The sequence below is a fragment of the Palaemon carinicauda genome, chromosome 3 (genome assembly GCF_036898095.1).
Source record: "Palaemon carinicauda isolate YSFRI2023 chromosome 3, ASM3689809v2, whole genome shotgun sequence".
Taxonomy (NCBI): Eukaryota; Metazoa; Arthropoda; class Malacostraca; order Decapoda; family Palaemonidae; genus Palaemon; species Palaemon carinicauda.
The window spans coordinates 58,732,906-58,747,905 of NC_090727.1; the positions used below are offsets into that span (position 1 = coordinate 58,732,906).

At 35.9% G+C, this 15,000-nt stretch overlaps 1 long non-coding RNA gene across 2 annotated transcripts in view; it reads right to left on the reverse strand.

The window, feature by feature from the left end:
• Positions 1-3,255: 3,255 nt before the first annotated feature.
• The window catches only part of LOC137638296 (uncharacterized), a 79,122-nt gene continuing 67,377 nt past the window's right edge, over positions 3,256-15,000 (reverse strand). For both annotated transcript variants that reach the window (XR_011043998.1, XR_011043999.1), the window contains 2 exons: positions 11,886-12,056; positions 3,256-3,434 (listed from right to left, as the gene is read on the reverse strand). This is a non-coding gene — a long non-coding RNA (uncharacterized lncRNA). The remainder of the gene's footprint in view (positions 3,435-11,885; positions 12,057-15,000) is intronic.

Consider the following 15,000-nt stretch of genomic DNA (forward strand, 5'->3'; position numbering starts at 1 on the left):
CCACTACCCTAACTCATATATTACCAACAGTCTGCTCCCCAACACGCCAAGTCTACCTGGTTTTGCAGATTTGTAAAAGCTTCCATAAGATCATCTTAAATAGCATTTCATCTTTGAGATATCAGCAGGTCAACCTTCTGATTACAGACCACTTGATCCACAGGGTTTCTCCTTAACTGTGGCAATCAGCCTAAATAATAATTTACGACTTTCTAGATGTGGGCTAAGCTTGGGGCTCAAAAGAATATCAAAGATCCTGGCAGTAGTGAGTTACTAACACTTATGGGGCTTCTAAAAGAGATTGGGTTAGGACCTTCACAGCCATCATTACTCAGTGTTTTGAGTTCCCAATCTTAATCTGAAATCACTACAGTTGGAAATTTTTTTTTGTCCTCCTGTTAGACATTCCTTTAAAAATTTTACCTTTTCATTTCTCTTTCCTATTTTTTTCCTCATTATCATCATAACTTTCATCACTGTCACCGATGTCCAGCCAGGTACACTGATAAGAAGTTCCCTATTTTTCTTATTCGCTATTCCACCCAAGACAAATCTTCCCTTCCCTCTTTCTTTCAACACTTTCCCCTTCGTCACAATCCTTTTATGCAATAAGGGTTCCAGTCTGTCACCACAATATTTCCTAAATGAATAAGTGAGAAATACGGAATCTTTAAAAGCAGAACATGACACCAAATAAAAATACAGGTCCTTTATACAAAAATCTACAGACAGCCATTCTTTTTTTCTTTGGTACCTGTAATCGATCCAGGTATTTCACTACGTCAACGGCACGTCCTCCAGCTGAACAGTTTAAGGAATTTTAATCAACAATGATGAAAATCAGTCAAGAGAAAAATCAAATCTTTTTTTCCAAAGGCATGCAGAAAAGGTTGATTTTAAATGTAAATAACCACTAGTTTTCATGTGGATTATATCTCTCACGACTTAAACAAAACGTAGATTGGTAGACCTGTTGCGCACCTTGTAATAATTTATGCAAATATAAGATATTAGCATTCTTACCACAGTAGTTGTCTATAGACCAATTCTAGAAAACATTTTCCTTTATATACGTCCGAAAAAAGGACACTGGACAAGAAGAAGAAACCCCTCTTGTTTACGACGTCAGAAGACAGGTCAGCCAATGAATATTTTAAGAGGCTTTCTTTGTTCCATACCATCATCAAGGAAGAGCTCCTTTGCTCTTGTTATTCCAACACTAATGATGGACGCTCAATTCTTCCCTTTTGTTATCGTAAGGTAAGACGTGCACTAAAAGAAGTTTGTTTATCCAAGTGAGTTACACCGGAAAAAACAATAAGTTTGTAGGGAAAGCCCAAGTCGTCCATGTGAAAAAAAGGTAATTTAAAAACTATGTTATTATTTTTCTATTTTCTATATGGAAAATGGATCTTGTTGAAATTACCAAATTATCAGCTGAAGAAAATTCAGAGAGTAAAAAACAGAGCCGCCAGATTGATAAAAGGACTACACAATAGGGAAAGAGTTACCCCTGCACTAATTAAATTACACTGGCTGCCGGTAAAAGCGAGAATTGAATACAAGCTACTCTTACTAACGTTTAAGATACTGAACCAAAATGAACCAAAATATCTAAAAAAATGCCTGAACAAACTAGAACTAGAAACAAATGTTAACATAAGACACATGAGTGACAAACATAGGCTATCTGAACCAAGAACAAATAGTAAATTTGGTGAAAGGGCTTTTAGCTACTGTGCGCCTAGACATTATAACAAACTGCCAACTGAAATGAAGGACCTAAAGGGAGCAATTTAATTTAAGAAGAAACTAAAGACATTACTTTTCATATAATCATATGATTTGGAAGATGCTACAACCAAAGAATTGTATAAGTTATAATGAAAATGTTTCGTTAGATGATTAATATAGACCCGCCCGAGAAGTAGTTCACTCGACTTCAGTGGAGGGTTGTATTTAAACCGAAAACAAGTAAAACAAGTAAGTAAATAACTTATCCACCAACAATTGAGCTACTATAATATAAAGTTTGCAGAAGAATTATTATATACTGTATAAGGAATTTACTGTGGATACCTTAACGTGGTGAAGGGGTTTGTGTATCTACACGATCAGCAAAGGTGTACTCGTCAAAAAATACCACTACTAGGTTGGTTTGCTGAGAGCGATCAAACTAAAATCTCCCATCACCATAACCATTACACCCTGGCTAGCGTGGTGATGAAAATGACCCAACCCCAGACATGACGAAGAACATGTCTGAGGCCTTTGTCATCCAGTGGACTAGCAATGACTGCATTTGCTGTTGTTGAAGGGGTGTTAATGTGAGAATTCTATATAAATATTTAATTTCAACGATAATGATTAATGAACTGGGAAACTCAGATTCTTATATGACAAATACTTGTAGATAAGAAAGAAAAAATATATTGGAAAATATGAACCTATTCCAATTAACCTTTTGATGAAGATAAAACGATTTTGAGTCGACTTGGAATTATGTATTATTCGAAAATCTTGCTTTGCTAGAATGTAATTAACGAAGGATATTTCTTGTTTCAAATTATATATGCATACATCCACATGTGTACATAAATATACAAATATTTACATACATATCCATACATACCTACAGACATCTATACAAATACACATATGTACGTATGTACACATACCATTATACAGTATATATACATATATATACATTGTATTTATATAAGTATGTATGTATGTATGTATATATATATATATATATATATATATATATATATATATGTATACATATATATATATATATATATATGTATACATATATATATATATATATATATATATATATATATATATGTATGTATGTATGTATACACATATATATATTATATATATATATATATATATATATACATACATACATATATATATATATATGTATACATACATACATATATATATATATATATATATATATATATATATATATATATATATATATATACTGTGTATATATATAGATATATATATAAATATATAAATATATATATATATATATATATATATATATATATATAGATAGATAGATAGATAGACAGTTGTACGTATATCCACTTACAAAACATTCTAGAAAGTAAAATTAATCCATGAAAAGTATAACGATAGATTACTTTGAACCCACATGTCCCCCCCCCCTCTCTCTCAAAACATAAAATCTTTTCATTAATTCATCGGGTTGAGTTCCGTGCGAAAAAAAAAAAAGAGAAAAATATCGACGCCACCAATGTGAATAACTATCAATCACGTTCTGGAGAGCAGACACTCGTAGCGCCCGTTCTTTTGGGGCTTCGCCTCCTTTGCCATGATGGATGGGTTGGAAAACTTGCTGCAAGAGGGTTTTCCAGCGCCTGTGTTCATGATGGATTCACTCGATGCACAGACTGGAACACGTTTTTGCAAAGGCTTACTGTAATGGTCATTAAACTCTTTGGGGGGAAAAATTGTAGGCGATTTCCATCTGTAGTTAGTTTCAGACTTTAAATTTTGTATTTAACTTTTTTCTTGATATATATTAAGTATATTTGTTTGCAGACTTAAAAGAGTTAAGTTTTTGCAGAGGCTTACTGTAATGGTCATTAAACTCTTTGGGGGGAAAATTGTAGGCAATTTCCATCTGTAGTTAGTTTCAGACTTTGAAATTTGTATTTAACTATTTCCTTTGATATATATTAATTATATTTGGTGGAATGAAGGAGTGAAGGTGAAAGTGGAAGAGAAAAAGAGGGCTTTTGAAGAATGGCTGCAGAGTAATAGTATAGAGAAGTATGAAAAATATAGAGAGAAAAAGGTGGAAGTAAAGCGCAAGGTACGTGAGGCAAAGAGGGCAGCTGACCTGAGGTGGGGTCAGGGATTGGGTCAGTCATATGAAGAGAATAAGAAGAAGTTTTGGAAAAAAGTGAAGAGAGTAAGGAAGGCTGGCGCAAGAATTGAAGAGACAGTGAAAGATGGAAATGGAAGGTTGTTAAAAGGAGAGGAGGCAAGGAAAAGGTGGGCGGAATATTTTGAAAGTTTGCTGAATGTTGAGGATAATAGGGAGGCAGATATAATTGCTGTTCCAGGTGTTGAGGTGCCAGTGATGGGAGGTGAGAATGAGAGAGAGATAACAATAGAGGAAGTGAGGAGAGCACTAGATGAAACGAGAGTAGGAAAAGCATCTGGTATGGACGGTGTGAAAGCTGAGATGTTGAAGGAAGGGGGTGTGACTGTACTTGAATGGTTGGTGAGATTGTTTAATATGTGTTTTGTGTTGTCAATGGTACCAGTAGATTGGGTTTGTGCATGTATTGTACCACTATATAAGGGTAAGGGAGATGTGCATGAGTGTTGTAATTCGAGAGGTATTAGTTTGTTGAGTGTAGTTGGAAAAGTGTATGGTAGAGTACTGATTAATAGGATTAAGGATAAAACAGAGAATGCAATCTTGGAAGTACAGGGTGGTTTTAGAAGAGGTAGGGGTTGTATGAATCAGATTTTTACAGTTAGGCAGATATGCGAGAAATATTTAGCAAAAGATAAGGAGGTGTATGTTGCGTTTATGGATCTGGAGAAAGCATATGATAGAGTTGATAGGGAAGCAATGTGGGATGTGATGAGGTTATATGGAGTTGGTGGAAGGTTGTTGCAAGCAGTGAAAAGTTTATACAAAGGTAGTAAAGCATGTGTTAGAATAGGAAATGAAGTGAGTGATTGGTTTCCGGTGAGAGTGGGGCTGAGACAGGGATGTGTGATGTCGCCGTGGTTGTTTAACTTGTATGTTGATGGAGTGGTGAGAGAGGTGAATGCTCGAGTGCTTGGACGAGGATTAAAACTGGTAGGCGAGAATGACCATGAATGGGAGGTAAATCAGTTGTTGTTTGCGGATGATACTGTACTGGTAGCAGACACAGAAGAGAAGCTTGACCGACTAGTGACAGAATTTGGAAGGGTGTGTGAGAGAAGGAAGTTGAGAGTTAATGTGGGTAAGAGTAAGGTTATGAGATGTACGAGAAGGGAAGGTGGTGCAAGGTTGAATGTCATGTTGAATGGAGAGTTACTTGAGGAGGTGGATCAGTTTAAGTACTTGGGGTCTATTGTTGCAGCAAATGGTGGAGTGGAAGCAGATGTACGTCAGAGAGTGAATGAAGGTTGCAAAGTGTTGGGGGCAGTTAAGGGAGTAGTAAAAAATAGAGGGTTGGGCATGAATGTAAAGAGAGTTCTATATGAGAAAGTGATTGTACCAACTGTGATGTATGGATCGGAGTCGTGGGGAATGAAAGTGATGGAGAGACAGAAATTGAATGTGTTTGAGATGAAGTGTCTGAGGAGTATGGCTGGTGTATCTCGAGTAGATAGGGTTAGGAACGAAGTGGTGAGGGAGAGAACGGGTGTAAGAAATGAGTTAGCGGCTAGAGTGGATATGAATGTGTTGAGGTGGTTTGGCCATGTTGAGAGAGTGGAAAATGGTTGTCTGCTAAAGAAGGTGATGAATGCAAGAGTTGATGGGAGAAGTACAAGAGGAAGGCCAAGGTTTGGGTGGATGGATGGTGTGAAGAAAGCTCTGGGTGATAGGAGGATAGATGTGAGAGAGGCAAGATAGCGTGCTAGAAATAGGAATGAATGGCGAGCGATTGTGACGCAGTTCCAGTAGGCCCTGCTGCTTCCTCCGGGGCCTTAGATGACCGCGGAGGTAGCAGCAGTAGGGGAGTCAGCATTATGAAGCTTCATCTGTGGTGGAAATGTGGGAGGTTGGGCTGTGGCACCCTAGCAGTACCAGCTGAACTCGGTTGGGTCCCTGATTAGGCTGAAGGAACATAGAGAGTAGAGGTCCCCTTTTTGTTTTGTTTCGTTGTTGGTGTCGGCTACCCCCCAAAATTGGGGGAAGTGCCTTGGTATATAGATAGATAGATAGATTTGTATAAAGTTTTGCAGAGACTTACTATAATGGCCATTAACTCTTGGGGGGAAAAATTATACACCCTTTCCATCTGTAGTTAGTTTCAGACTTTAAATTTTGTATTAAACCATTTCATTTGATATATATCATTTGCATAAAGTTTTTGCCGAGACTTATGTAATGGTCATTAACTCTTTGGGGGGGGGGGGGGTTTGATTGTAGACACTTTCCATTTGTAGTTAGTTTCAGACTTTAAATTTTGTATTTAACTATTTTTCTTTGATATATATTAATTACATTTGTTTTGCAGACTTAAGAGGACAGTTTTGCAGAGGCTTAATGTAATGGTCCTTAACTCTGGGGGGGGGGGGGGGGGGAGAATTTATAGGCGCTTTCCATCTGTAGCTAATTTCAGACTTTAAATTTTGTATTTAACAATTTTTCTTTAATATATATTAAGTATATTTATTTGCAGACTTAAAGAGTTAAGTTTATTTCTGAGGTTCACTGTAATGGTCATCAAATTCTTGGGGGGGGGGGGGGGGTTAGGCGCTTTCCATCTGTAGTTATTTTCAGGATTTCAATTTTTTAATTAACTATTTTACTCTGATATATATTAATTATGTTTGTATAAAGTTTTTGCAGAGGCTTACTGTAATTATCATTAACTCATGAGGGGGGGGGGGGGGATTTATAAGCGTTTTCCATCTGTAGATAGTTTAAGACTTTGAAATTTGTATTTAACTATTTCCTTTGATATATATTAAGAGTTATGGGGTCCTTTGACTGGCCAGACAGTACTACATTGGATCTTTATCTCTGGTTACGGTTCACTTTCCCTTTGCCTACACATACACCGAATAGTCTGGCATATTCTTTACAGATTCTCCTCTGTCCTCATACACCTGACAACACTGAGATTACTAAATTTTTCTTCACCCAAGGTGTTAACTACTGCACTGTAATAGTTCAGTGGCTACTTTCCTCTTGGTAAGGGTACAAGAGACTCTCTAGCTATGGTAATCAGCTCTCCTAGGAGAAGGACACTCCAAAATCAAACCAGTGTTCTCTAGTCTTGGGTAGTGTCATAACCTCTGTACCATGGCCTTCCACTGTCCTGGGTTAGAGTTCACTTGCTTGATGGTACACTCGGGTATGCTATTCTCTCTAATTTCTCTCTTCTTGTTTTGTTATAATCTTTATAGTTTATATAGGAAATATTTATTTTAATGTTGTTGCTATTAAGGGTAGCCTACGGGTTGAGAGGGTGCTAATTGTAAAAATATTTGCCAAAAATACACTAATCAAGACAGGCTAATGAAATTTTGAGGCATTATTAGCACTATAATAAGGCATATCCTCTGTAAGTTTTATCATCCTACAGGGAAAATAAAGGATTTTATGAATAAAAATGTGAAAATTGGAGCTAGCGACTTAAAGTTGTTTGGTGACCAGTGAGAAACTAATGTCTTGAATTGAAATTCGCTCTGTCATTATGTTTGTTTATCCATATGGAACAAGCAGACCAAGTTTTATCAAAATCGAACAGTAAATAAGCACACAGAAAGAAAAAAACGAGGAGGTTAGGTAGTGAAACCCCGGCTGGTGATGGAGGGATACCTAAAAATAAATATTCACCAAAAATTTCGATTTAGGGAAAAAACCTTCTGTGTTTTTCTAGGTATTATGTCACTTAATGGCCTAAAACATCTAAATATTATATTACTTAAGGCATAAAAGCAGGACAAGCAAAGAAATACACCCCTCTCCCGAAAAAGAAAAAACGAGAAATTACGATTTTTGTCTGATGACGAAAATATTGGATATAAAATCATAGTCTCCCCTGAGCCCATTTTCTTTGATATCACTGATATGAGAAAACGTATTTGAACAGTTTTAAAGGGGTAACCTATAAAAATTAGAAAATTACTAATGATATTTCGTATTTTTTCTATTAACATAAGGGGGGCGTTGATGACCAGGGGGGGGCATTATAGAGGCTGGAGATGAATTCTACACATATCACGGCCTTCTGATAGGTAAAAGGAAGACTTTTAGCAAAGAAATAAACAATTGGGAAAATTCACCTCCTCAACCTGGAGAGAACCCTATTCTTAAAATAGTTTATTTTTCCTTTCCTCACTGAGCTATTTTCCCTGTTGGGGTCCCTGGGCTTATAGCATCATGCTTTTCCAACTAGGGTTGTAGCTTAGCAAGTAATAATAATAATAATAATAATAATAATAATAATTATATTTGCATAAAGTTTTTCATGAGACTTAATGTGATGGTCATTAACTCTGGGGGGGGGGGGGAAACGAGTTTATAGGAGTTTTCCATCTGTAGTTATTTTCTGGCTTTAAATTTCGTATTTAACTATTTTTTCAATATATATCAATTACATTTGTTTGCGGACTTCAAAGGAAAGTTTTGCAGAGACTTACTGTAATAGTCATTAACTCTTGGAGGGAAAAATTGTAGGTGCCTCTCATCTATAGATATTTTTAGACTTTACATGTTTACTTATTTTCCTTTAATAAATATTAATCATATTTTTTTCAGACTTGTTAAGAGACAAGTTTTTGCAGGGACTCACTGTACTATTCATCAACTCCTTTAATTTAAATGCTTATCAATGTTATAACAACATATTGACTAATACTATAAAAGTCTATATCAAAAGATAAGTTTTGTGGGTTGATTTCGTAATGTAAAGTGGTATAGTATCGATCTCTTAATTGCATGGCCCGTGGTAAGATCCAATTTAGGTACTCGACTATACTTAATTTTTTAATGAGGCACATTAAAATATTAACTAACCCATAAAAGTCTGAAATATTTCCTAAACTAAATCTATATAAAAACGATAAGATCCAAGATGGGTACTCAACTATACTAATTTTTTTTTTAATGAAGCACAATTGCTCGGACTCCCAGGAATGCCCATTCAGCTCGGAAAGGTTTCCTAATAGCTGATTAGTTGGACAAAGCAATTCTAACCAATCAACTAGTTGGATGCTTTTCCGAGCTAGGAGGGCACCCTTGTGAGTCAGTGTAAATGCGCCTCATTACAAAAAATTACTAGTTCTTGCAGAGAGTAGGATTCCCATGCAAAATAGGTCCAGTAAAGCAGCCCTTAGAAAATAAGAACGATAAAAAAACTTCTTAATTCCAATAGTAAACCCAGATGTTAAAAAGCAACAAACTCGCTCAGGGTCAAGAGAAAAATATATGAGATTAACAACTTCACCATGAAGGACAGTATGAATTGCAAGACTCTTCTGTTGGTAACATTACTTCTAATTAGAAATTAGTGTTGTATATACATACATTACACGTTCATATACAAACACAACTTACAACCTACATACATATGATTGAATATAGGAATTATTCTTCACCTCTTAAAGAAAAGTCTGCAAACTAATTTGATTAATACTTAAGGGAAACTAGTTTGAAAATGGCTATAGTATGGGAAATACAATCGCAACTCCCTTGGAATTAATGACTAGTATAGTAAGCCTCTCCAAAAAGAGCTGACCGTATCCATGTAATTAACGAGCTAAATGGAACAAGTTTTGACTAACTACTGCGAGCTGAAGATGGAACGGTTTAGGAAAATTATATACCCGTTTCAGGAATGGAAGCCAAGCTTGCTGTGTTCAAAAAGACTCTTTCTGTCTTCTGTACCATTATGTTCTCCTGTTTCTCCTCTTTCATTTGACATCAAACATGACTGATTTCTGTGTACTGTTATCTTTAATTAATCGATAATTACTAATCAACAAAGATCAGAATACTTGTAATTCAAACAAATGCAGCATTGTAATTTCCTGTCCCCCCTGTTTTATTTTGATACCAAACCTGGCCATTTCCTGTGCACTTTGTGCTTTTAATTACTATTCAACAACAACAAAAAAAATCCTTCTAGTATACACCTAATTTTCAGACGGATCTGCTGAGTATCAAGGAATGATTGATTGATTGATTAGGAGTTATCTGGCATCCTGACATCTAAGGTCCTTGACGCTGATATTGAGGGAGGAGTAAACTTTTCAAATTAGTACCCAGAAAACGATTAATTGCTTAAATAATTATTGGTCTGATAACTTTCTGCCGAGTGAACCAGAAGTACTCTTTTTAGAGTCTATATAGAGTTTCATGCTGATCCAGCGCTTATTAACAGTATTCAAAATTTCGTCACCCTCATAAACTAACTGCCTAAGTCATTTTCTCCACTTGTTGGGAAATAGAAAAAAACCTTCTCATTTCTTAATTTTTTATATCATTGTCTTGAGCTTCAATTCACAAATTCTTAACAGAAGAATTTGTGAACTAGAATTTGTTAATTGAAGCTCAACACAATGATACAAAGAATTAGGAAATGAGTTTTTTTTTTTTATTTCCCAATAAGTGGAGAAAATGACTTAGGCAGTTAGTTTATGAGGGTGACGATTTATTCATCTACTCTCTTTAATTACTAGTAAGATAGAATTTTGGAAAATATGCTCAAAGGACCAATAAATTCTGACCCATAAAATGTATCGACCAAGTTTCATGAATATCGGTTTACAAATAACTGAGGAACAATGAAAAATAAGTATACACATCAAGTACAAGAACAACACATGTAGCGACTTTAAAGGCCTTCAACCTGTAAAAAATTACCAGTATGACAAACCACTATGTATAGCGTTTATAGACCGAGAAAACTCTTTAATTTGTCAAAATTTCAGCCGTAATGAAAGCCCTTCAAAGAATCTCAAGTGAGAACAATTGAAGATATCTGTACGGGAATTAAAGCAATCCTAAAACCACATATTGTAAGACTATTCAGATTAAGAAAACAGTTAGACATTGAGACCCCATCTCTCCTAAATTGATCAGTGTGTACACCTAGTAGTAGTTTAAGAATTTAGATTAGGAAAAAGTAAGAATTACCATTAATGGGGAATACCTTAACTACTTTAAGATTTGCAGATGGTAAGTTCTATTTAGATTTTCGTAGGAGGGATTGCATAAGACAATGGAAGATTGAATAGAGAAAGCAGAAACGTAGGACTGAAAATAAATTGAGTAAAACTATGAAAATGTTCAATGAAAATGCGAACACAACAAATAAAGGGCTATGGACGAACCTCTAGAGATTTTAATGAATTTACACACTTAGGGCATACACCAAGTGCTTCCCCAGGACATGAACCCAAAACTTGTTAATGAATGTACGCACTTAGGGCATACACCAAGTGATTCCCCAGGACATGAACCTAAAACTTGTTAATGAATGTACACACTTAGGGCATACACCAAGTCCTTCCCCAGTTCGTGAACCTAAAACTTGTTAATGAATGTGTACACTTAGGGCATACACCAAGTGCTTCCCCAGGATGTGAGCTCAAAATTTCAAGAAGGATAATCATGGGATGGAGACCTTTCGGTAAACAAAATGAGATTATGAAAAGTAAAAATGATACTTTCTCTATAAATAAAAGTATTCGATGAGAGGTTCCTACCAGTATCAACTTAGGCATCAGAAGCTTTGAGCCTTACTAAAGCCTTAGAACAAAAGCCAGTTAAAACTGAAAGATCCATGGAAAGAATAATTTCATCGTATCCAATAAATACAAATTATCAAGCAGTTATAGCACATTATAATACTTTGAAATAAAAAAAAATTAAAACAGATTCTACAGTAATTAAAACGGGCCAACCTAGAACAGAAAAAATATAATAGCGTACGGTAATCAAATATTGATACACCCCAGATATAACAAGAAATATAATACATTGACTCATACACCATAAATTCATTGAGAATTTTTTGTTTTAGGGAAATTCAAAGCCGGTTCCAATCAGATATTAAAACACCCTAGATATAAGAAAAATATACAAGACATCGATAAATGCATCCTAGAATCACAAGAAAAAGATATTTGAAAAATCGAAGTCTGGTTCATACCTTTGAATGCCACAAGTGATGTGTTGTCTTGATCGTGGGGTACTTCCAGAGGAGTGGCTTGTATTTTCTATCCAGTCTAGATCTTCTAGCTTGTACAGTTTCTTACAGAGGGCTTGATTGTCTAGTGGGTAAGATTCTCACCTATTATTTATTTTCAATGCACCGTAATCTCTGAAATGATATAAGTTAGCATTTTTCTAACAATGTAAAAAACAAGGTAAACTACAGCATGATACTCAAAGCTTGTTCATGAGCAATTAAGTAACAATTGAATATAATGAAACCGAAATGACTCTGAAAAAGATTAGTTATAATTTCTGATAATTCAAAATGCATGAAAACATACTATCATAATTAGAATTTACTTTTAATATTGCATACATAAATATGTCCAAATAGATATGATAGTGAATAACAAGGTGATAATAAATGATAATGATAATGCCGATTTAAAGTTGATATTGCATAAAGGGAAAAGGGCTAAGAAAACTCCCTTATGTATAGAACTCCATGCGGGGATAGTGATAAATCAACATGCCATTTGTTAGAATTTCATCTAATTGAAAAAAAAGGGTTGGCATAGTCTATTTTAACATTGTTATTCATCATAAAATATTTTATATTTCGTATTCATTACTTACGTATAGTTTGATTTGCTATTTCCTTATTTCCTTTCCTCACTGGGCTGCTTTCACTGTTAAGAACCTTTGAGTTTCTAGCATTCTGCTTTTAAAACCAGGGTTGAAGCTTAGCTAATAATCAAAATCAATAATAATCATAATTAAATATAACCATACTCAATCATATGTAGCAGACCTTTACGTGGTGTCCCTGTTAATCTAAATTATTAGAGACCAGTTGTTACACCATGCACCCTACCCAGCCCAAGAGGTGGTGGTAAAAGGATGAGCTCTCTGTGTCTTGGCAAGATGAGCAACCTCAGAATTATCAGCAGTAGATTTGCTTGCTAACCTGAAAGTCAATGTACTGAGCATCCAGGAAACTCGCAAAAATCACTGTCTAAAACACCTGACATGAATTCAATAATTTCTCACCAATAACCAATCTAGGGAAGTGCAATATAAGGTAGCAAGAAATCCATCCTTCACAAAAGTAGAGACCTATCCAAGGTTGGGCTGGAGATCCTCCAAGTGGATACTAAACACATAAGCATCAGTTCCATCAACAAACTACTAATCCTACTTTCTCACAACCCCAGAATAGCATCCCTGACAGTATGCCCTGTGCCTCGTAGTTGGGGGACTTCAATAGCCACAGCACTGTATGGGGATATGAGAGCACCAACAACGATCCATTGTATCATAAAATTTGGGCCTCAAGGTAAGCACTGGACTGACAGTGATCGAAAAACTGTGTAGGAATGGGCCCTTGCTAAATATCTCTCAATCCTCTATGATGCAAAACAGGACACCCCTTTTTAGAGTTCACAATGGAGGAGGGGATACAATTCAGACCTGGTATTTCTCTCTTTAAATCACCACCAATCGTTTAAGAACAATCATGGACCCAATACCAAAATATCAACACCAACCAGTAGTCATTGAAATAAAACTAGTCTTACAACCTCTCAAACCAAAATACCATAACCCCAGATCAAACATACCTTAAAATGATTTGGAATTGCAAACATCGTACCTGACCCTGACTGATATGAGGCTTCCTGTTGGTGGCAATAGAAGCTGTGAATAAAAACATTCCCAGAGGCTGTAGAGACTTTTACATCCATGATCTCTCGAATCAAAGAAAAATCAAACCAAGTGTATGTACAGGCCTACAATGACGATCCTTTAACCAAAAACACTATGGCTCTAGGCAAGGTTTTGCTATCATTACTACACCATGAAAGACATGAACGCTGGCAAGAAACCCATCACAAACATCAACATGGCCCACAACAGTAAAAAAAGCCTGGAGCACCATAGAAAAGAAGCTAACTCGGCAAATAACAGCATTCACCCCTTAATGAAGTAGCCCATCAACTTGTAATCAATGATAAGATCAACAACCAAAATAGAGTAAGGGGGATACTTAACGAAAATGAAGCGAGGCATGCAATGCGATTATATATTTGAACCGTGTACAATAAATGAATTACAATCAACTATGAAACACAAAAGTCAGGGGAAGCTAGTGGTCTAGATGGAATTGTGGTCGAGATCATTCTGCCTTTCAGAGACTAGACTAGGACTTGGCTTCTTGTCTTTTTCAATGAATGTGCATAAGCATACCGAATCCGAAGGATATGGAGAAGAGGAAAAGAGTTCCCTCTCTCCTCAAGCTTGGTAAAGATCCAAGCTCACCTAAGGGTTATTGACCAATATCCTTACTCTGCATCACTTACAAACCCTATGAATGCAGGATAATGTTTCACCTAGTGCCCATCATCGAGGAGCAACTGACACCAGACTAAGCAAGCTTTTGACCAGGATGATCATGCTTTAGTCAGGTCTTGCACCTAACTACTTTTAGAGGATGGATTAGAGACTAAATTAATTACAGGCGTTGTGTTTGTCTACCTCACACCTGCCTATGATATCACCTATAGAGATCTACTATTCAGGGTAGCCCATATGGCCCAAAACTTCGGATCACTCCTAGAAAACAAATGTTTATATGTGGAAATAGATGGCAGGAAGAGTAGGTGGAAGAATCAGACAAATGGTCTCCTGCAGGGCTCCATTGTTATTTAATACCTACACAAATGACCTACCACAACTCCAGGATATCCGGAGGTTTATATATGCTGACGATCTTTGCATAGTAACAGTTGAGGCTCTTTAAAACCATCAAAGGAAGATTGAAGGGGACATCATTTCTCTCAGACTATTACAAATGATGGTATCTTAAGGTAAATCACATATAAATCTAGGTATGCTTACTCCATTTGAAAATCACCAGGGATACAAAAAAATGAAATTTTAAATTAGAAAATGAAGAACTGGAAAACCATTTACATCCCATCTATCTATGTCACTTTTGATAGGAGACTTTTATTTTCAAGGTTAATATTAACAAGCACAAGAAAAAAGTGGCTACCAAAAATAACCCTCCTCAGCTAAATTGCATCCACCAAGAAGAGAGCTAAGGCAAAACC